Source organism: Oryctolagus cuniculus, chromosome 15 (assembly GCF_051225735.1).
Source record: "Oryctolagus cuniculus isolate XC-2025 breed Fujian yellow rabbit chromosome 15, ASM5122573v1, whole genome shotgun sequence".
In the NCBI taxonomy this organism is placed as follows: Eukaryota; Metazoa; Chordata; class Mammalia; order Lagomorpha; family Leporidae; genus Oryctolagus; species Oryctolagus cuniculus.
This window is the reverse complement of record NC_142881.1, coordinates 56,149,596-56,171,202: the sequence shown is the minus strand read 5'-3', so window position 1 is coordinate 56,171,202 and position 21,607 is coordinate 56,149,596. Positions and strand designations below refer to the sequence as shown.

The following is a 21,607-nucleotide window of genomic DNA, read 5'->3' as shown; positions in this document are numbered from 1 at the left end:
CAGTGACACACATACAAACATGAATAAGCTCCTGACTTTCTGCTGAATTGCTTCTCATCCCAGAGGGTCAAGGACTGACAGAGGAAACCAAGAGTGCGAAATATATGGATGCCAGGGGTACTGATATATATAAAGTAAAGAGCCAGTATATTCATTTTCAGTAGGAACCCTTTGTATCAATTGAGGCAAGTGTTTTTACATAGCTTTGACAAGCACACTCTCCCTGAATGCAAGACATCTGAGAAATGCTATGGGAATGTAACTAGCGATGGTAAAAGCACAAGAGGAGGAGTTAATTCTGTGGCTTACATGGTTAATAGCAGCAATCTCCGACAGGATGCTGCATCTATGACAATGATAAAGACATGACTGCTTAGACACTAAGAGATTGGTCCCATGGAGATGGTTAGTCCTTGGCTATGGAAGACCCAGACACCTGTCCTTTCCCACTCCACACCAACTCACTGACATATTCTTTACCTGAATGACAAGATGACATTTTGAAATGGCAATCAGTGAATTATTCCCCAACATTTTCTGGCACCCCTCAAGCCCTTGCCCATTCAGGAAGGTAAGCATTCTGTAGTTAATACCTCTGGGAATGGGATGATACAACAGAAGTTCAGAGAAAAGCGCTTTGTTCTGCTTTTGAGTTTCAATAGTTTATAGTTTGTGGGGAGAGGGAAGAATCTTGCCAAGACAATAGACTGGAGATAATATAATGCTATAAGTACAAGGCTTCCTGTCTCAGACACTAGATAAATTTTCTAATCTAGGGGCAAGAGAGGAGTCAGGGCATAAATCCATGCAATATTGGATCCTGGTCTATCCTCAAACAAAATGGACTCAGACCCTGTCCCTGTCTCCCTGGGGAAAGAGAGAGAGGTAGATACATGAACGGATTGAGAGAATGGCCCCTCAAAAACAAGAAGGCAAATAGACTTACAAGAAAACAATGCTTTGTGTCAGTTGCAAACATGAATTTATAAGCAGTTTCTCACAACACATTAATACTGTCAATCAAATAATAATTTAGTGTTCCTCTGGCCAGAGGCCACCTCACCTCTGTATGAGGACTGAATCCCTCCATTCTGTTCCAAGAGGTTTCATTTACAGTTGAAAGCTCAGAAAGCAAATTTATTTTCCCTAGTTTCATTTTCCCCCTAACTTTCATTTAACCACAATATACTGTCATAATCCAATAAATACAGTTTACCAATTAGGACAACTAAACAGAATAGTTGAAATTGGACACATATACTGCCTGTACTTTTGACATAACATATTATTTTAATGTTCCATGCCAAGAGCAAAGACAAAACATAATCAAACAACTCTTACTGGCCCGTAGCATGGTATAGTAGGTTAAGCCTCTGCCTGCCAGTTGAAGACCTGGCTGCTCCACTTCCAATCCAGTTCTCTGCTGGTGGCCTGGAAAAGCAGTGGAGGGATTGCCCAAGTACTTGGCCCCTGCACCTGCACAGGAGACCCAGAAGAAACTCCAGGCTTCAGGTCAGCCCAGCTCTGGCTATTTTGACCATTTTGGGAGTGAACCAGCACATGGAGGACCTGTCTTTGTCTTCCTCTCTCTATAACTGTCTCTCAAATAAATCTAAAAAAATCTATTACTTGAATGCACATTTTTAAATGAAGAAATTCACTCATAGTATTTTGTGTATATCAATTTTCATACATGCATCTGTACAACGTTAGCTTGTGATTCTAAATTAACAACCAAAATATTGAATTCCCAGAAGTTTTACATTTTGATATTTCTAATTTGACATCAATTAGGCTTTTCCTTCCCAAAAATCCAGACTTCTGTGTGATATATTAGTCTGTTAGAAGACTCTAGAATATTTAGCATTTTACTCATACCCAATTTTGAAATTTTAATCACTTGGTTTAAGCACAAGGTCACCTATTTCCAATAGGTCTCCTCTCTTGAAATTTTTAAACGGTTCACTCCATCATCCTTAATAGCCTGAAAATAATTGAGGGAAAAAAGCATATATCTTCCTGGCTGCTACCCCCACCCTCAACCCCACACACATACACATGCAGAAACCCAACCCAATTAAGTATGCACAACGCAGGAAAAAGTCAAGAATGAAAGGTTAAGGAATGCGCTATTGATCAAAAGTCAGAATTTTTAAGCTGAGAAAAGATTTTCAGAATGTGACAGAAGACTCTAAAAATAGGAACTTTATTTCACAAGCTAAACTGTAGCCTCAACCCACTCCATCACATGAAGTTCCCCAAGTACTCTTATAAAGTTAACTGGAAACTTCTAAATTGCTGCCCAAGAGGTGAGACCACAGGCCTCAAGGCTAAGCAGTGGGATATAACAATTTGCAATCATGTGAAAATACTCTTACTGTGCACAGTTCACTTTCCGTTAAGCATTTTGGAAAAGACTGCAATACTGTCTCTCCTATTGCCTCAACATTTGAAACATATTTCTTCAAACAGGGAAGCTGGAGGCTGGCCTTATGGATATAGGAGTATTTGTTATTTAAAGAAAAAGCTCTGTTGAGTTCAAAGGAAAGCTGAGATCTTAATAAAAAGAGGAGGAGGGTCAGAAAAGGAGAAGGAAAATAACATTTTTCTATTCTTTCTAATGCATTATTCTCCCTCCAGGGAGATCTGTATCTAAAAATCAACTTTTTCTTCAATTTGGCAGGAGGAGATAGAATTGGTTTGTGAACACTTTGTGCTGTAAAACTTTGCCGAGAGCTGAGTGACTGTAGTACAGAAGGGTCATGACAAATCTAGATAAAAAGAGAATTTTAAAACAAAAAACACATGTGTTCAGTTCTGATATAACAAATGTTCCCCGTTTGAATGGGGTCGCAAATGGTTGAAATCCAAAACTGCGGTATTTCTTCCAAACTTGGCATCTGAAAGGATTTTAAGTATACAGGCACCCCATACCATGACAATACATTAATTGCCATAGCACACACTAACAGATATTCTCCCCTGCAGTTAAGCTGCTCTGATGGGTTCCCAAATCAACCCTAAGAAACGTTGACAGTTTTAGCTACTAGTGTTCTCTTGCATTGACTGTTTTCCTTTCTTTATCTCTTTCAAGTAACTAAAATGGTTCAAGTCAACACCAAGATGTGAAAGTATATTTAAGGCATTTTCAAAAAGAAAAAATATTCCTAGCACCTATTTTAGTAAGACTGAAATAATAACAGCTCACATTTCAATCATCATCTCATTTGCGTCTCACACTGAGCCCATGAGTTAGAGAGAATAGATATTAGCAGCAGGAAGACCTCTAAGCTATTAACCAGGGATTGAATCCCCCAGGACATCCCAGCCAACACTATTTCATGTAGTACCAGGTAACTCCTCCTTTGCATAAAGATAAGAAACCGGGCTTTTCAAGAGCTAGAGCCTGACAAACATCATTAGTCATCAACCAAAAGCAAATTAAAATCACTGTGAGAAACCATTACTTTGTAAACTGCACAATAGTTAAGATTTGTTTAAAGATTTATTTTATTTATTTGACAGGCAGAGTTGGGGGGGAGTGTCAAGAGGGAGAGAGAGCCTCTATCTACTAGGTCACTCCCCAAATAGCCAAAATAGCCTGGACTGGGTCCGGCTAAAGCCAGGAGCCTCATCCATGCCTCCCCCTTGGGTGCAGGGGCCCAATAACTTGGGCCATCCTCCACTGCTTTCCCAGGCCATAGCAGAGAGCTGGATTGGAAGCAAAGGAGCCAGGACTCGAACCACCATGCCGGCATTGCAAGTGCAAGCTTCACCCACTGTACCACAATGCTGGCCCCATTACAGTTAAAAAGTCTGCTGCCATTGAATGTTTAATATTAAGATGTAGAACAACTGAGTGTAAAATTGTACAACTACAATTGGGAAAAGTTCTAGCCACCTCTTATAAAACTATTGCCTGGGAGTTCCCTTCCTGGGTATCATCTCTATTCCTAACTAAAACCTGAAAACAGCCTAAATGCCCTCAGCTAGAAAATTGAAAAACTGGTATGTTCAAATGACTGAATACTACTTGGAAGAGGAGCTGGTGTTGTGGTACAGCAGGTTAAACTGCACTTGCCACATGGGACTCCTATATCATAGTACCAGTTTAAGTACCAGCTACTCACTTGCATCCAGCCTTCTGCTAATGTGACCGAGAAGGCAGCAGATGGTGGCACAAGAACACGGTCCCCTGCTATTCCCGTAGGAGATTAGGATGGAGTTCCTCACCCTGTCTTCAGCCTTGTCCAGATCTAACTGTTGCAGCTGTCTGGGTAGTGAACGTGGATGGAAGGTCTTTCTGTCTGTCACGTTCTCTGTCATTCTACCTTTCAAATAAATCCAAAACAACCCCCACACCTTGTATTGAAGTGAAGAAATCTTACACTAAACAGTACATGCCACACAGTTCCATTTAAGTTATAGAGGAGGCAAAAGTAAGAGTAATGTTTCCTTGGAATAGGAAGGGACAGAAGAATCCTCCTGGGGTGATGGCTGTGTTTCCTCTCTCCACTGGAGTTTTTGGTTACACAAATTTATTTTCTTGGGATTTGTGGAAAAGTACATTAAACATTTGTTCATTACATTGAATGTCCGTTGTATATCAAAATGAAAATTAATCACCAAAACATCAAATTTATTGATGAATATTCATGCTCATGTGGTATGGGAATGTACTGGTATATGCAAGTAACTCTGAACTTTCAAATACATTTTAAAAAGCTTTCAAAAGGGAGGGGCCAGCGCCATGGCTCACGGTTAATCCTCTGCCTGCGGCGCTGGCATCCCACATGGGTGCTCCTCTTCCAGTCCAGCTCTCTGCTGTGGCCCAGGAAGGCAGTGGAGGATGGCTCAAGTGCTTGGGCCCCTGCACCCACATGGGAGACCAGGAGGAGGCACCTGGCTCCTGGCTTTGGATCGGCACAGTGCCGGCTGCAGTGGCCATTTGGGGAGTGAACCAACAGAAGGAAGACCTTTCTCTCTGTCTCTCTCTCTCACTGTCTAACTCTACCTGTCAAATAAATTTTAAAACTTTTAAAAATTTCAAAAGGGAAACTACGGATGGTTGAAAACAGAATATATGGGTTTCCTGTCACTGCTAAAAAAAAATTACAACAATCTTAGTGGTTGAAGGCACAAAGCTACTGTTTAATTGCTGTGAAAATCATAACTATGACAAGAACCTCACTGGAGTATAATTAAGACTTGGTGTGGGTCCTGTCTGGAGGCTCTGGGGAAGAGTCCATTCTTGGTCTTTTCCATCTTTTAGAGGTTGCCTACCAGGGAGCAGGACGAATGAAAGAATAAAGACTGATTTTCCTCTGTGGTGTCAGTAAAACCTATCTGGTCTAAGAAAACATAAAGTGGAAAATTTTCTCTTTTCCCTCCATGTGAGATTTTATATTGCTTCTGGATATTCAAATATCATGGTTGCTCTAAATTATTTTAGAAATACATTTCCTGAAATGAAACAGTATTGCCTTATATTAACAGTGGCCCAACAGTCTTTCAAATAAATCCTCTACCTCTCCTGGACCAAGGAAAATGATACACAGTCAGGGGTGATATTCAAAATATGTAACACCGCATATGGCAGGGCCATTTACCCAACAAAACAAACACAGCTGTGAGCTATCCACATGACTGAAAGAGTGCAAATCAAATCAGCATCAGCCCAGTAGCCAGCTTATGCCAGCCTCTGCCATTAGGCGTCAGCTACACAGAGCCGATTCTGATTTACAGAAGAAAAGCATTGAAAATAGTAAAGGAATATCAGAATAACTTGAGATGGCTCCTAAGTCAGTCCAGCCCTTATTGCAACACTCCCTGTGCTCATCAGAACACAATAGTGTTGAGTTGATTTTGTGGTCTGAATGTCCCTCAAGAGTCACGTTGGGAAACTTAGGCCACGTGGTGATGGTACCAAGAGTCGGGGCCTTTGAGAAGTGACTCATAAAAGGGCGGGAGGGGAGAGCGTAGCTCCTTTTTGATCTGTTGCTCGTCTACCCTGGGCCTTCTACCCCAGAAGGCACACTTGCTCTGAGACTCAGGACTAAACCAGACACCCAATCTTCCGGTGCTTTGATCCTAAACTTCCCAGCCCCCAGAACTGTGATACAGTAAATTTCTATTCTTGATAAATTACCCACCCTCAAGTATTTGCTGATGGCAGCACAAACAGGCTAAAACAGTTGGAAAGGGGCATTTGGGGTAAATTATTTGTGGGCATAAAATGCCCTTGCTTAACACTGTACTACACTCAGCACATGGTCATAGATATAAAACATGTTCAGTAAACACTGATGAATTTAAAATGAGTGAGATAAGATATAAATTTGTTTTTTATCTCAAATGAATTCATTTAATTCCCTAAATATACTCACCTTGAGAAAAAAACTTCATTTTAGCAAGGTTGTAGCTTTCATAAAGGCCCAAATGTGAGGTAGACAGGAAACATAGATTTTCCTAGAATGGAATAAGCTCAGAATGTGAGAAGATTAAGTTCATTCATGCAGAGAAAGTTGATTAGCCTTCTGAGACTGCTGAAAATCTCTCCAGTACCAAAAAAGGAAAAGAAAGTTACCATACTGGACTATTTTCTGAGATGGAACATTCAGAAGATAATCATAGCTTTGCAGCCTGGGAAAAAGAACGGCTATGTCATTACTTATAAAGCTAAATAAGATTCTGATGCTTCTGTGTTTAGCGCTGAACAAAACCTAACAGTTGCCAAACATGTTAATCCACTTCATTAGACACTAAGTTAATGAAGTTATAAAAGCAAGAGACCTTTCTTATCCTGATGTCAAGATTCCAGTACAGTAGGATAATGAATACCCACGAGTATCTTACGTTTCAAAATAAAGCCTACTTACCCAAAATTACCTTTCAAACAGTTCTACTGATGCTTTGAGAGAAAAAAATCAAGAGAGAAATAAAACCTATAGTTCTGCATTATCCCCCATACCATTTTTTAAAGAATTTTATTTATTTATTTGAGAGGTAGAGTTACAGAGATAAGGAAAGACAGAGATAAAGCTCTTCCATCCACTGTTTCACTTCCCAAATGGCCGCAGCAGCCCAACCTGGGCCAATCTGAAGCCAGGAGCTACTTCTGGGTCTCCCTACACGGGTACAGGGGCCCAAGCACTTGGGCCATTTTCTACTGCTTTCCCAGGCCAAAGCACAGATAAGGGATGCCTGATTCAAAGGTGGAGGCTTAAACTACTACGCCACAGCCCCATTCCCCATACTTTTAATAACATCTCTCCACTCCATCGAACACAGGGAAGGATCTTTGCCAATGATATACAACGAACAGTTTCATTCATTTTAAATGTTTTAAAATTACACAAATTGTATACATTTGTGATACAGTACAATATTTCAATACATGTATCCAATAAATACTGATCAAATCAGAACAATTTCATCTCTTTATCATTTAATTTTTGGAGACTTCAAGCGCCTCTCTTCTAGATCTTCATAAAATAAATAAATCTAGGTTACTATGAACTATGGTCGATCTACTGAGCTCTCTGATACCAGAACTCATTCCTCACAACCAACTATGTTTTGGTACCCATTATTCAACTCTCTAAACCCCAGGCCCTTACCTTTCCCAGCCTCTAGTACTTATTCTTTCTGCTACTTTTACATCAGCTCTTTCAGCCTCCACATATGAGGACATATACAGTATTTGTCTTTCCTCTGTCCAGCTTATTTCATTTACCTTAATGACTTCTTCCATCCATTTTGCCTTAATTTATAGAATTTTCACTCATATTTTTAATGGGAGAGGATTTAGGCTATTATATAAAATGAGAATTCACTCCACATGTTGAACACTTGGAAATCTGCTAGTATTTTGAATTCTTTAATTCTTGGTGTAAAAAATGGCCCACATTAATACAGGAGGATATTTTTGAGGTTTTTTGGGGGGATTTTTCCCTTATTTCCCTTCACTTTATTTTCAACCTTTAGACTTAAGACACATACATGCATTTCAAGATTCAGTCAATACCTTGACATTTGCTGCTTTGTGTTTCCTTTGGTTTTCAATATGTCAGGTTATAACTGCTACCTAGACTTTGGTTCTAGAACTTGACCAGCCCTTGAAAAGCAAGATATAAAACTGGGATCCAACTAATGTTCCAACATCACTAAAACATGTTGTCCAGGGGATCCCGGACACAATTTTAGCAACATAGCCAGAGGTGGGGAGCCAAAACCTAAGCAATCACAGCAAACTATGGGAAAGGAACCTCTAATTAACCAAGAAATAGTTGAATTTCTTATATTCTTCTTTTAAAATATTTCTCAAATTGGGCTTCCCTATATGTCAGGTGCACCATGGAGCCCCTCAAGGGCCACTGTAAGAGCAGATATCAAGGCAGTCGCTTAAGTAGAGTTCCTGGACCTTCAGCCCCACTTGAAGCATCTTTCACTGCTTTAACATACGAGGCTTCACTAAAATTTTCCCGAACTGGGAGAGGAGGAGGAAAGGCAGTGGGAGTTTGATAACATGGAGTTGGTAAACCACAGTTCCAGAATAAGGAAGAGACATGAAACATATAGTAATATTTTGTGAAGTGGAGTGAAGTTAGATAATCACATCAAAGAGAGAAGGCTTCAGAATGACTTTCTCTGATGATACTATCAAATGGGTTTGGCAATTTCATGCCAAAAGCAGGTCTTGAATCTTAAGATCTCCTACAGCTAGACACAGATACAATAATGGAAGTTTCCTGGGACTTCAGTTCTTTTAAATTTGTTTACTTACTTGAAAGGCAGAGTTACATAGAGATAAGGAGAGAGAGAGATCTTCCATCCAAATAATTGCAACAACCCGGCTATGCCAGGCCTGAGGTACAAAGACTTGGACCATCCTCCACTGCATTACCAGGTGCATTAGCCAAGAGCTGGGTGGGAATTGGAGCAACTGAGACTCAAACTGGCACCCACATAGGATGCTGGCACTGCAGTCTTGGGCTTTCACCCACTGTGTCACAGCACTAACCCCCTCCTGGGACTTCTTTATATGTCATTTTCCAAATGATATTGTGTTCTCAGAGTATAACATTTGGGCTCTGACTCTTTTTTTCTGAAGTGGCATCTAAATCTCTATACTCCCTGATTCAACAGGACTGTGATGATTGGGTGCCACAGCTTCTCTTCAAGCCAACCCATTCTGTGTCAGTCAATTGATCAGTTAGCCAAGTCAATTCATAGTGTTACATGGAAGATGCCAGTAACATATTATTGACCATTTTCTTAGTTAGATCAGTGAGGTGAAATAGAAAGAATCTTAGAAGTTGCTCATTAACGTGTGTCTCACCCACCTCACAGTTTGGGTTTTCAATTTAAGTTCTCTACTTTGTGCATTAGGTGAGAATTCTAAAGTTATTGCATTCAGCCTGACCAAGAGCATCTAAATTTATATTTACTGGTATAAATAGCAATTTAGCAGGGTGATGGTGTTTGTTACACACTAGTAATTTGAATTCACTCAATTTTCTTTGCAAAATTCAGATTATAGCTGGTATTAAATTCTCCACAAGAAAGCAAACAAACAGAAGCAATATGTGCTATGAAATGAAAGAAACCCAAACAAGCTCAGAGGCAGTCTGGCTCTCCCAGGTGATATTGAATTTGGCACTGTGAGAAAAGGGCTCAAAGAATACAGCCATGCAGGACTATTGGGTTTCAAGAGTAAAGTTGGAAGGATTAAGAGATTTAGTCACCAAGACTCAAAGGGACAATCCACAGTCATTCACCAGCCCAAGTAGACAGTGCCATTCCCTGTGGATTCCAGAGGGTTCCCCTGAGTAAAACATTAGTGGATTGGAATTTCTCTGACAGGAGCATGAATGTTTAGATGGATTCATCAGGGCATCATTCAAAGACCTGCACCAAATACTGGGCTAGTTAACGGCAGAAGCAGGGATGTGGGCAGACATGGCAGACTAACAGTGAGGAAGTGGGCAAGCAGCCTATAGATGAATCCTGGGGTCAGGACAAGGAAAAGTTGTGTGCACATGGGTCCTTATGGGTTTACTCAGGGACAGGAAATATTGAACATAGGGCACAGGATAATGGAGCCCAACAATGAGTAGGAAAATACCCAAGTGCATCAAGCACAGAACTGGCTTGCAAGTATCTTTTGTTTCTGTTCTGTTCTGTTCCTACTTGTCTTCCCTTGATTCCTAAAGATGGCCATGAGGTTTCTCAGCTTGTGGCTGTCTTTACTGTTTACCTAGAGAATGCTCCCATTCCTATCTAGGAGATTACCCAAAAATGTTATTAATTGGGTTTCAGACTAAATACAATGTCTTCCAGAAAGCATTTCCTGGTCCCATAACGTACATGAATACACATGTTCTAGGTTCCACAAGTACTTTACTTTTCTGAGATACTTCACACACTAGTAATTAATTATTAAGGAGCAAGATTCCCCACTAGAAAAGCTATGATAATAAGGACCAAATAGGTACCTTACTAACCAGGATTTTTCCAGTACTTAGGAAGTGCCTAATTGCTTCTGGATGAATAAAGGACAATTCATTTAATAATAGACTGAAGTATACAGTGGTAATCAGGCTCACAGCAAGGTCCTTGTAGTCTTGTTTCTGGAACATACTCCCCATCTCTACTTGACTCTAACACATGGTTTGTTTAATCAAGAACTTCATGTGTAACCTGCAGAAGAAACTGCAAGGTAATTCTCACAATACTTACAGAGGACCTTGTTTAAAGTCTGTAGGAAAATGGAATTAAAAGTCTACTTTGGTGCATATTTTTTGAAATCCAGGTATGTAAATAAATCTTTTCATAATGCACATTTTCTGTGATTGTTTGAAGACCCTTCATATTTCCAATACCCCTTTGCTTTCCTTTCTGTTTTAGGATGGGCTAAGTTATACTGTGATAACAATTCCAAATTTTAGTGGCTTACAGAAAAAAGCTTTATTTCTTATCTATATTGACCATTGCAAAATGTGGCAACTCTCCAGCATCTCTCTCCCCTACATTAACGGGGGACTCTGGGGATACAGGGCACTTCAGTTTTAAGGCATCCTGATACTAACACGGGTTTCTGTGCTTTCCATCATGTGGAATGGAGCATAAAGGCTCAAACAATGGCTTTTGAATAATGTGACCAGAAAATAATCCATTACATTGGCCATGTGTAGGGAGACACTACCCTCCTGACCACACTTAATTTCATGATACAAGGAAATGCTCCTGAAAGTAGAGAATTGGATAATAGTAGATTATTAATCCCATAACATCTTCTACTGTAGAAGCTGGGAAGCTAAAAATTCATTTCTCTATCTCTCTTGCACCTAGGGGTGTCTGTAACTTGGAAGACATTTTCTTTTTACCAGTGCACTTTCAAAGGTTCCCAGTAAAGGGCTGAGTCTAAGCTGATTTGGGTCAATTGCTTACCCTTTGGAATAATTACTTAATCCTCAGTCGTTCAACTTGAATGAGGTACACTTTCAAGTACCAGAGAAGAAATGATCACCTTAAGCAAATTTAAGAATGATCCCATTGACATTCTTCTTTTGGCATCCTAGAGCTACCAAGTCAACTGTAGCAGTTGCCTATTCTGTAGTGCTTGTTGAGTGAGATAAATGAACCTCTAAATTCATTAGAGCTAATTCTTCTGTGGGTAAAGTTAAGAAGATATGAGCACAAGAGTTACTGCTATAGGGCCAGTCTCATTAAGATAATCAATCTGAAAGAAAAGGAAAAGCAAAGACTAAGGATGGAGAGAAAAGAAGAAAAAGAAACCTGAAAATTCTCAAGTTTGGAGTTCAAAATGATGTTGTACAGTACATTACACCTCTGAAATCACTTTCCTAGCCACTTTTTCATTTCAAACAATAATTATAATGAGACAGGAAGTGCAGATATTTTTATCAGAATACATGGAAGCCCCAAACCATAAGGCAAGCACCAGATTTTTCATTCATTCATTGTCCTGACTTAAGCATATCTATAAAATACTTGAATTAGTTGGTCATGGTAAATAAGAACTCTAGCTTTGACCTCAAAAGTCAATATTTAAACCTAGCTCATCCATTCAGTGTCTGTATAACTGCTCATATTTTTAGTTAGTCTACATAAATCATTTTGAAAAATGTGGATTGCACCGTGCTTGTTCATTAAAATAAATAATCAAAAGTAAAGTAACTAGCACAATGGTTGGCTCACAGAAAATCCTCAATAAGCAGTCCCTGCCACTCCATTATTTTTCCACATGACTTCCACTACTAACAAATTATATTCCCAGTCAGCACATGAGTTGACTGAGTCACTGATGCAGTAAGGACTTGCTTAGACCAATCGAGCTAGCCAGGTTCTAAAATAAGATCCAGTTCCAAAATGGGATCAAAATCTATCTTTCTAGCCAAATAGTCTGGTGTTATCTAAATGATGCCAAAATTCCCACATTCCCTTCAATTCATCTGGCATTAATCAAGCACATTTATGTAAAAGCAGATTGCTCACTGTCCCTTAAGAGGCCATTGTCTGTAAGGTACCTTCAGGCCCGGGATGTTTATGGTATCATATAATTTGAGAGCTGAAAAAAAACCTTAGTGGTCATTTACTTTAATTTCCTACTTAGAACTAGAATTCCCTTTGTAGCTTCCCAAATTTGTGGCCATCTAACTTCTGTTAGGATATTCCCATACAGATACCATTGATCAGGAAAATGATTGAGTCCTAGTGGTGAGCTCTCTTTGGGTTGCTAGCATCAGAAATGTAACTCAAACTACATTTACTGTATGTAATATACACACACTAACCTCTTGATGTAGACCAGGCTTTAGGCTTTTCCCATTCAAGGGGCTTGACGATTGCATTCATCATCTTGTGTTCTGTTTCTTGACTGCATTCCTGAAGCAGTTACAGGGTCACAGGGATGCAGCACTCTGATTTGCCAATTCAAAGACTCAAACCAATCCTCACATAGTCAGGAGTACAGTAAGTACCACTAAACCCTAGTGACTGAGGGTTGGGAAGCGGGCAATTTCCCAGGAGAAATCAGGATAACATTGCCAAAAAGAAGGAAAATGGAAATAGTACAGGTCAAAACAACAGATTTCACCACAATGCTACCTTGTTCCATATCCTGAGCCAGCAAAGGGAGTAAAAGGCTTCTTTTCAAAAATTATAAAGGTTACAATAACACCAAAAACAGAAACACCCTCTGCATTGTACTGTAGGAATTATTAGCAATGATTTTGACTACAAGTAAGAATATCCAGCAAGTATTACCTTAAGCAATATAAGATTTATTTTTCAGAAAATGTAGGCAATTTGAGGGCCCTTTCAGTGTCTTAACAGTGTCAGTTCTCAGGGTTGGTGACTCTAGTATTGTCAGCATGTTCTCATGGCAGCAAAGTGATCACACCACTCTGAAAGTAACATATCCGCAAAGGCAGAAAGCAGGAGAAAATGCAAAGCAATTCACGCACTTCTTTCTGATCTGCAAGAGAAATCTCTCGCTCAGAAACCTTCAGAAAACTTGTCTTTACCTCTCAGTGTCAGAACTGGGTCACACGGCCACACTGGCAGCAAAGGATACCAGAATCGGCTTCTCCAGGCTCTCTGAGTAGAGAGAGAGGCAGACAAAGGGGAACGGATGAGAATCACTGTCGCCTATCAGAAATGGGCTGGCAAACGTGGTTTTGATCCCTTTCTATCCTCTCAACTATATAAGGCAATGTTCCCTATTCTACATAGAGACTAGGTCTTGCCCTCATACCCTTAGGACTTATACGCTATTCCAAAAGAGTAATTAGACCTTTTCAAAATAATCATTGAATTATAAAGATAGAAATCAAACATTATATTCCAAAGAAACTAGCGCAGTGCCCAGCAGACTGTAGACAATTTCTGAAGTCAACCAAAACGTCCTGCCCAGAGATGATAATTTTTCCTCAACATTAATAAAAGAAGGAGAATGGTCTATTTGCTCTTCTAGCAGTTTCATTTCATTGGATTTTTGTTTTATTTAATTGGGTAGTTTGCTTGTTGTTTCTCTATTTATCAGCAAAGTGATCTATGAGCAGATCAAACCTCACTAGCCACATTCTCAAGCCCATCGGATCCCAGACTTTCCATAGAAGACAGAACCACAAAGGGAACTTAAATACAGACTCCAACGATTCAGTCTAGAATTTCTAAATTCACAGGTTCCAGATGGGGCTGTGGTGACTGAATGTTTTTTAAGCTTCTATCATCATCTGAGTTTGGAACTACTACTTAAACCAACCAAACTAATCATCAAGTAAATTTAAAATGACTATTTCTACTCACATTTTGCAATCTGCTAGCACATTTGTGGTTGAAGTTTTTCTCATTGCCCGGTTTGTTTAACTGCTAAGAGGACTCAAAAGTTGAAACCTTTCTGAAAAGATAAGGAGCATGTTATTAATAGAGCCTTTAGGAGAATGCAATTTTAGATTCTGCCATATAAACAATAAAATTTGTCAATTCTGTAGTTTCCAAGAAACCAGCTTAAAGACATTTCATAAACCACAGTCAATACTTGCTTCTCTTTCCCCAATGGGAAGCCCTTATTCCCACTCTCTATAGAAATTGCTCCATATCATTGATGGACACTAAATCATCATCTTGCCTATCTTTACCCTTGGTCAGAGGCATGAAGCTTTTCCCTTGTTCTTCTCCACTTAAATTTCCATTTCTCTATAGCTCAAGGATCTGAGATTATTGGTCTCTCTTGGTCTCCCATCTCCATCTTAAGTTGAAGATCTACCAACCCAGGATGTCAAAATGAGCCCAGAAGCACAATCTCACACTCACTTACTCAGCCATTAGAAGGAAAGATCTGGCTCCTGAGGTGCTATGTTCTCCATTTGCTTAATAAATATAGTGATATGTCAAGAAAAACACATGTTCTTCAGTCCAACATATCTCTAAACCTTTGAACATTAAGACAACATTTCTTATATTGAGCATTTAAATTAGGTTGTTTTATTCAAAACAGAATTGTCTCTAACATCTGTCTCACTGAAAAGTATGCATGTGATTCTCTCTATGAAATACACAAATGATTTACCCAGAGGGTCCTTCGCCCAGAAATAACCGGCAAATCCACAAGTGTTCAAGAAAATATCTGGCATTTTAGGTCTTTATTGCTTCTTCTTGAAGTGGGAAAAAGAAAATTTATTTCCTATGAATAAGTGGTAGATCTCCAGCTAGGGGACTTGAGCCCCAGAGAGGAGAGTGAGGAAGAAATCCCTCATTCTTCACTTTTCCCTCTTTCAGTTAACTGGCACAACAATAGAATAATAATCCAACAGCATGATATGTTTAATTAAATCTGATATAAATAAATACCAGTCTCAGAGCAAAGAAACAATGTTGCTTCTGTGTTTAATATTTTTCATATCTTCCTGGATATGTTATGATTGCCTCTGGGCTGCTCGTTAAAAGAAAAAACCATCTAGAATACAACAGTTAGGGTTCATTGACTACGAAGGAAAACAAGCTGACATTCCATAGTTTGAAGAACGAACGTAGGAAGTTGAGGGTCAAATGTAGGGGCTTAATGATACTTTCTAAATATGTAAAAAGCTTACATAATGTGATTTATATTGAGTTCTGAGCACAGAAAAATAAGCTACATTGTAACATGAGATGTGGCAATTAGACAATGGGAAAAATTATTATCAATTGTTGCTAGTTAATAAGCACAATTGTGATTACCTGTGAAAATAGGCTCAGAGACTTGCCCACAGCCCCACAGGTAAATATGTGGCAAAGTCAGAATTTGAACTCAGGGCTGAAAGCTTCCAACAAACAGATTTTGTTATGTTTCTCCATGGAAAAACAATAGAACTCTAGGTGGATTTGTGTGGAGGCATGGAATAAACAGTAAAAGAAGGTCTCTACTCACTCTTTCTTCCTCATTAGTGAAACCAACATGATGGCTTCATTTTAGCCCCCCCCCCCCCAATTAGGTTGGCACAGGCTTTGCCACCCTTTATAACAAAGATTCTAGCTGACTATCTACAAGTATTGTGACCAGGCAGTGGAAAAGTATGGCTGTTGGTGTTACTGTGGAAAATGTTTGCTGTGCCCCCGCCCCAAGTCCATCCCCCTGTGGGAAGATTATACACCCTTGCTCTATCCTGTTAGACTTCACAGTAGGCAACTTTGGTTGCCCTTTGCCCAGGAAGATGGCACATCCTGCACACTCTCCTTGTCCAGTGAAATGGGAGCAGAAGTGATGTATGTCAATTGAAAGGAAGAACGTATAGAGCTAGTTCTTGCTCACTATATCTCGTTTCTGAGCCAAACAGGGGCTCTGTCAGCAGGAGCAGAGGAGTAGACAACTGCGTAGACTCATAGTGGACCTTCAGTGTGAGCTTGAAGTAAACGTTGTGGTAACCGCCCAACTTCAGGCTTGTTTGTTACTGAAGCATGACAGCAAAGGCAGTGATCCTGATTTCTGCATCTCCGTGCTCCCTACAGGCTGTCCAAAGAGCAGCACACGTGGAGTTAATGGAGGATGAGTGGCCATTGTTCCTTCTTCATGCAAACATCTTCCTGAGTCCCACAAACTGAGATTCAGGAATGAAAAACATTTTTTTTTTATTTTTTTTATTTATTTGACAGAGTTAGACAATGAGAGAGAGAAACAGAGAGAAAGGTCTTCCTTTGGTTGTTTCACTCCCCAAATGGCCACAACAGCCGGAGCTACGCCGATCCAAAGCCAGGAGCTTCTTCTTGGTCTCCCATGTGGTGCAGGGGCCCAAGCACTTGGGCCATCCTCCACTGCCCTCCTGGGCCACAGCAGAGAGCTAGACTAGAAGAGGAGCAACCGGGACAGAATCCGGCTCCCATGTGGGATGCTGGTGCCGTAGGCAGGCTGAGGATTAACCAAGTAAGCCACGGCACCAGCCCCCAGTGAAAAACGTATTGTAAAACATTTTTTATCCACAGAGTATTTCCATAGATTCTATTTTAAAATAACTGGCAAGGGCTGGCCCCGCGGCCTCACTAGGCTAATCCTCCGCCTGCAGCGCCAGCACCCCGGGTTCTAGTCCCGGTCAGGACACCGGATTCTGTCCCAGTTGCCCCTCTTCCAGTCCAGCTCTCTGCTGTGGCCCAGGAAGGCAGTGGAGGATGGCCCAGGTGCTTGGGCCCTGCACCCCATGGGAGACCAGAAGGAAGCACCTGGCTGCTGGCTTCAGATTGGCGCAGTGCGCCGCTGCAACGCTCAGGCCATAGCGGCCACTTGGGGAGTGAACCAACGGAAAAAGGAAGACCTTTCTCTCTGTCTCTCTCTCTCTCACTAACTCTGCCTGTCAAAAAAAATAAAATAACTTACAAGAACACTGCTTAGAAATGGACAAAGCAGTTAAAAGCAATGCAATGCCTTTCTAATGAATCAGACATGGATTGTAACATACCAGTTATCAGAAGAGGCATTTGGGGTAGATTAGCTCCTGTGTCTTCAAACCAGTGTACTTATTGGTAAAAAACAAGGGCAGTAGCAGTACTGTGGAGATCACTGCTTCAGATGAATATTTGGGGAATAAAATAAAGCAACATAAAAGTGTTGCCCAATACCTGCATGTGGTAAAAACACACTAAATGCTCATTATTTTTATGAACAAAAGCATTACACAAGATAAAAGGATAAATCAGTCTAACGGAGGTAAAATATAACAACAATAAAGGCAAAGCGTTAAAAATGCTTGAGGAGTGTCACCAAGGCAGTACTATAGGAAAACAGAGGAGAAAAAAAACAAATGTAATTGGAAAGGGAAGCAAGAGAAATAAGAAAAGACCTTATGAAAATGTTGGCATTTAAATTGGTCCACTGTGTCATACAAAATCCTTTAAATATGGATCTGTACTCTACAAATTTTCCTAGATTTGGCTGCAAGAAACCTTTCTTTCTCTTGAAAACTTGCAATCCTCTTTGAAAGACAGTGAATCTGTCATGCTTCCTTTTTTGCAACTGAATGTTAGAAAGATCCAGGCAAATACAATGTTTGATTTGGGGAATTATCTCAGACCTTGTTCTCCCTTTCTTCTTTACAGCTTCTGATTTTGCTCTGGATCATTTTTCTACCACGCTGTATCAACCTTCCACCTGTATGTTTATCATAAGCTGTCTCAAGTCCATTCTCGTGAATTGGTAGTATATATTAGAAATAAGTAAAGCATTTTTATATCTTCCCTTGGTCTTTTATTTTGATACTTTGCTCAAGAATAGAGACATGCATTTTTCATTCCTTTGTGGCTTCCACAGAAGTAGTTAGAATGGGCAGTAACCAAGGACAGGTCAGGTCAGGTCAGGATCCTGCACTGGTGGTATCAGTAAAAGTACTAAGTGCTGCTTTTCAGGTCAGATTTAATTAGCAGCATTTCTCACTCTAACAAAACAGAAACAAAACCGACATAACCCAAAGGCAGGTCTCTATTAGTCAAATGTCAGTTTTAAGCTGAATGGCATTTTGTTTGGGGCGGGGTGGGGGGCGGTTACAACTAAGCTACCTTAGTTCTCTGAAACCAAAGCAAAATTTTTTCAAGTCAAACAAATGAGAGGATCCCAGAAATTGCAACGACAAGGCATGCCTTCAACCAAATTCCAGCTGCCTTCCCTGCACAAGCAGCCAGGATTTCTGAAGACTGGGTGTAAGAACCAGAATTTATATGTTTTGCAGTAACACATCCAGAACAAATACCAATTTCAGAATTCTTCTGAGAGGCATAATTAAATTGATTTTACATCATCTAAGCTAGATAAGTAAAGCTGTAGCATACAGATACTAAAACTGTTAGCATTTTGTCAGTTGATAGAAAGCCAATTAATATGGAAACTTATATCAGTAAAACAAGAACCCCATGGACTTATTTGTGTGAATTGGCCATTTGAAGCTCTGCGTTATTAATTTCATTGTAGTCACTGATGTAATACCCTTTCATAAAACCAAAAGGAAATGTCTGAGAGGCTTTTGAAAACTCAAACAGCCAACCTGCTAATCAGAGCCATCAATAATTGTTACCAGAGTGGCAAACTAATACATCCCTGTCAAAATTAAACTGTCGTGCACAACAAATACCGCAGGATTGCAAAGAAAGCAGTCTGTTCATTACATCACAGTATGTTTACTGCAGAGCAAGAAAGTATTTTCTGGTGAAAAGAAAAAAAAAATTGGCAAACAGTTTATTTCTGATTTGCAGCCCAATGTCTCATATTTTTGTAGAAAATAGCAGATCTTTCTTATATATCTTAGGATTTGCTAGAATAAAATACTATGCCCATTTCATAGTTCATCTTTGCTAAAGCTTGATAATAGACATATTAGACAATAAAGAAGAAAAGCACAAATATGTGCATTTCCACAAGATGAAAACTACTGCTGCTCTTTAGTTAATCATCATGGCCTGTCTACCTAGCCATCTGTAAATACGTGTATCATTCAAACATGATACATACTGTCTTGTGAACTACTTAAAGTATTTTCACTTGGAAGTATCATGAATCTGTTTACATGTCAATACTATATCATTTTTTATAATTATATGGAACTCTGATGTTTCAATTTAACATGTTTAGAAAAGCCCCATTGGGCCGGCGCCGTGGCTCACTTGGTTAATCTTCTGCCTGCGGCACCTGCATCCCATGTGGGCACCGGGTTCTAGTCCCAGCTGCTCCTCTTCCAGTCCAGCTCTCTGCTGTGGCCCGGGAGTGCAGTGGAGGATGGCCCGAGTGCTTGGGCCCTGCACCTGCATGGGAGACCAGGAGGAAGCACCTGGTTCCTGGCTTCAAATTGGCACAGCGCCAGCCATGGCAGTCATTTGGAGAGTGAACCAACAGAAGGAAGACCTTTCTCTCTGTCTCTCTCTCACTGTCTGTAACTCTACCTGTCAAATAAATTTAAAAAAATAAAAGAAAAAAAAAGAAAAGCCCCATTACTTGGGATTTTGATTAATTCATATAAATGTTCTAGGAAAAATGTTTACATAGTTAATTGCTTCCTTCTGGTAATTTCCTCTTGGTAGAACTTTCTATATCAAATTTTTTTTTAAAATTTAAGGCTTTTTAAAATTTTTTGAGGCTACATATTTTTAATTTGCATTATAGTCTAAGGTTCAATGCCCTGCTAAACAGTTCAACAAATAAAAAGTAAAAAAGACCATAGTTCAGCAGGAAAACAGACAAATGTTATAAACAATAATAAGATGGAAAGATGTTCAATTCACTCACATAAAGTATATTTTTAAATAGTGTCAAGATCATTAAAGCTATATGTATATAAAATTCTTAACCATATATAAAATTCTTAACCAGTTGTCTTAGAGATATACCTATTTTACCCCCTTACAATCTGAGAGATTATGGACATTCCCTCATGCTCCCTGGCCTTGGATACAACTCCTTTTTGAATCTTGACTCTTGCAATATTTCTGTTTTTAGTTTCTGAGTAAGTCTTACCTAAAGAGTAAAGTGGAGGGGCCAGCGCTGTGGTGCAGTGGGTTAAAGCCCTGACCTGCAGTGCTGGCATCCCACATGGGTGGCGGTTCTAGTCCCGGCTATTCCTCTTGCGATCTAGCTCTCTGCTATGGCTGGGAAAGCAGAAGATGGCCCAAGTCCCTGGGCCCCTGCACCCACGTGGGAGACCCAGAAGAGGCTCCTGTCTCCTAGCTTCCGATCGGCACAGCTCAGGCCGTTGTAGCCATCTGGGGAGTGAGCCAGCAGATGAAGACCTCTCTCTCTGTCTCTACCTCTCTCTGTAACTTTTTCAAATAAATAAAATAAATCTTTTAAAAAAAAGAGTAAAGTGCACCCATAGAGGGAGACTCTGCCAAGGATTCTCTCAGAATAGGTAGCCTCCTGTAGAATTTGAATTTGTACATTTTTAAAGACTGAGAACCCTGGGGCCGGCACCATGATGCAGCAGGTTAAGCCACTGTCAGCAGTGGCAGCATCCCATATGGACACTGGTTTGAGTCCTGGATGCTCCATTTCCAATACTGCTCCCTGCTAATACACCTGGGAAAGCAGCAGCAGATGGCCCAAGTCCTTGGGCCCCTGTACCCACATGGGAAACCTGGAAGAAGCGCCTGGCTCTTGGCTTCCACTTGGCCCAGTCCTGGCCATTGCAGTCATTTGGGGAGTGAACCAGCAGATTGGAAAACTCCTTTCTTCTCTCTCTCTGTAACTCTACTTTCCAAGAAATAAATAAATTAAAAAAAATAAATGAAGACTGAGAACACACAGAATCAGTCTCAATCCTTCTTCATGGGCTAATTGGTCCGGAATTTCTGCTAAATTGCCTGACCTATATCTGGAATATTTTACTATGTATCACAGTCAATTTGAATAAACCAAGAGTCCAACTTCAGTTCTTCCAGGCCTGTAGGGTAAACTGCTACTTCTTCACTGAACTAAATGACACCAAGGTATCTGTAATTTACTTCCTGGTATCTTGGTGTGTTCAAGGTTGAAGCACTCTCCAGCATAAAGTGCTATAAAGGAAGAATTTCATTCAGTCCTGAGATTTTGAAGAGAAGAACTTAACATTTTTGCCTAAGTATTTCCGACGTA

At 40.0% G+C, this 21,607-nt stretch overlaps 1 long non-coding RNA gene across 8 annotated transcripts in view; it reads right to left on the bottom strand.

Annotated features, from left to right (window-relative positions):
* LOC138845368 (uncharacterized) overlaps positions 1 to 21,607 on the bottom strand; it is a 318,589-nt gene that overhangs the window by 23,452 nt on the left and 273,530 nt on the right. For 3 of the 8 annotated variants that reach the window (XR_016221640.1, XR_016221648.1, XR_016221644.1), the window contains 2 exons: positions 14,335 to 14,425; positions 13,551 to 13,623 (listed from right to left, as the gene is read on the bottom strand). The exons of 4 other annotated variants lie outside the window; for them this stretch is intronic. This is a non-coding gene — a long non-coding RNA (uncharacterized LOC138845368). Of the gene's footprint in view, positions 1 to 6,386; positions 6,469 to 13,550; positions 13,624 to 14,334; positions 14,426 to 21,607 lie in introns of all 8 variants that reach the window. One more of the 8 variants, XR_016221641.1, reaches the window with a different exon arrangement.